Source organism: Brachycentrus maculatus, unplaced genomic scaffold (genome assembly GCF_059751285.1).
Source record: "Brachycentrus maculatus isolate JH-2025_06_01 unplaced genomic scaffold, ASM5975128v1 h1tg001891l, whole genome shotgun sequence".
Classification (NCBI taxonomy): domain Eukaryota; kingdom Metazoa; phylum Arthropoda; class Insecta; order Trichoptera; family Brachycentridae; genus Brachycentrus; species Brachycentrus maculatus.
Window position 1 is genome coordinate 17455 of NW_028282460.1, and position 2449 is coordinate 19903.

The 2449-nt window shown below is 40.0% G+C and overlaps 1 pseudogene; it reads right to left on the bottom strand.

The window, feature by feature from the left end:
- Positions 1-399: 399 nt before the first annotated feature.
- LOC148298536 (serine/threonine-protein phosphatase 6 catalytic subunit pseudogene) lies at positions 400-1405 on the bottom strand (annotated as a pseudogene).
- Between the last annotated feature and the right edge of the window lie 1044 nt (positions 1406-2449).

A 2449-nucleotide genomic window follows, 5' to 3' on the forward strand; every position in this document is an offset into this window, starting at 1 on the left:
TCTCTGAATTTCCATTCGATCCCTCTCGTGATCCATGCGCAGCCTTTCGAGCTCTTTTTTATGGGCTTCGTATGTATAATTTTTCTGTTTAATTATTTCTAAAGTCTATGAATATTTTTGCTATATCTCCTGAAATCTTCCCAATAGCTCGCTTGAAGTGGTCGAGCAGCAATGCGGGCACCGAGAAGGTGAAATGATTTTGATCGACTTATTCGACATTTGGGTTTTGATTCTGGATTAAGCGTTAGGATTATTCGTGGCTTATTATTTTTTCTTGTAGAGCGAAGCCTTTCGCAATCCACATTTTTTTAAGGGTTTTCCTTGTAAATCCTTGGGCTGCAATTGCATCAAAATATATTTATACACTTATTTAAATACAAATTTATGTTTAGCCAAATAATGAACATTTGATCACAGGAAATAAGGAAGCACGCTCTTAAAGTGAACACTTTTCATGGACTCGGGGACAGTTTTGAAGATCTTGAATTCTGTTGTGCAATCTTCCTTGACTTGCATTATTGAGGCCAAATTGTTGCACCTATAACAGTAGTTTGGTGCGCTCCAAACTGTCACTAAGTTTTTTTACTGCATAATTTTATGTTTACCTTAAACCAGAACTGATAGCCTTCTTGCACAAGCTGATGAGCACGAGCAATTAAGTTCAACCCGTTAATGTGGCAAAAGTCGTTGGTGACTTTCGAGCCAAACACCCAGCCGGCACCTCGTGCGTTTATGGCCCAATCCTCTATGTCTTCAGGATCTGACCACATCAAATCGCAGAATGGCCCTTCGTGAGGAATTTCTATCTTACGATCAATGGTTCTCACTTGGTCAATGGTTTTGATTTAAGGACTCAGGCCTCCATGCACACAAAATACCTTATCTAAATTCAAAACAATCTTACTGTCAATAACTGCGCCGAGTGGAAGGTAATCGAAAACTTAGGTACAATATTTCCAGGGGTTGGGGTTGCCATACTTTCGGTTGATTTCATCATAGAAGCCATATACAGTCGTAATTTGCCTGAGTTTATCATAGAAATACCTGGACTCGTGGTTTCCTCTTAAGAGTGTGATTCTATCTGGGTGTTTGACTTTCAGGCATAAAAGCAGTTCAAAAGTCTCGACAGAATGGTATCCCCGATCCACAAAATCTCCAATGAAGATGTAACAGGTTTTCTATATTTCCCCACCTAGATAGAGCTCAAAGTACCTGTGCGGAAGAGTTCGAGAAGGTCGTAGAACTGACCGTGAATATCTCCGCATACTGTGACAGGCGCAGATACGGGCTGAACATTAGACTCCTCCAAGAGTATTTCCTTAGCCTTTTAGCAGACAAGGCGAAGATCTCGCTCGTGCAAGCACTTGGCCTCATAGAGCTCGGCTATATACTTATCTATATCCATGAATGTTCAAATTTTCTCAAATTTATTACTTGCATATACAAATTTTCCTCGAATATAAATCAGCCAAACATCATATCAGTTATTCTCAGACTTATTTAAACTCCTATCTACCCAAAGTATATACTCCATTATTGGAATTGCACGTGATTGAAATATGGATCTATTCGGTCTATGCTCTCCTACATTCTTCATTATGCAGGTTGAATATCTCCATTTTTAAATTTATTCAATGCAATCACTCGCAATCTATGCAGCATGCCAGTATCGGCTCATGTCAATTTGTATTGCTCATCAATTTGTATCGATTCATCAATTCAAGTCAGTCAATTATATAAATCAAACGATCATTGATCCTTTTGTCTGGGCTGCAGGGAGAGGACTCTGATTCCCAATATCTTGGCTCCATCTCTCAAAACGCTCACTGAAAAATGAACGAACACAATGTTTTGAATGACGGCCATCAAAACAAAATAGTGAAAGTCTGAGATCGGAAGTATTTGGTGAAATACAATATAAATGAGCGACATCGCGTAAAACAAGTTTGAGCCCAAATTAAATACCCTGTACTTTTACTGCAGGACGAATTTTAATTGAATTAGTATCATATTGCCAGCCCACATTGCCACGATCGAGTAGAAGAGGGGGTGATAGATGTATTCGTCGATTTTATCGATTGACAGGTAGAGGCCATAGAGAACGAGCCCTGTCGCGATGTAAAGAACAGGGAAGAATATTACTTCACTTCTGGGTTGTTTCGCGTTTTTAAAGATATCCTTGGTCATGAAGGCAATTTGGAACAGAAGGAGAAAAACGAGAGCGTATACAATCTATTCGCCGTAAGTTCCGATGTAGTGATGCTATTTGAAAATGGACAGATCCATTTGGGTTGCGGCGAGGGCGAACAGTTGGTAAGCTGGCAAACCCTCATCGACGGGATTAACTCGGCCGAGTTTAAAGTATCCGACGGAGTATTGGCTCCACATTGCGCAGAAGTACACTGACATTATGAACACGAAGAATACAAGGATCCTTAAGGGGTAGGCA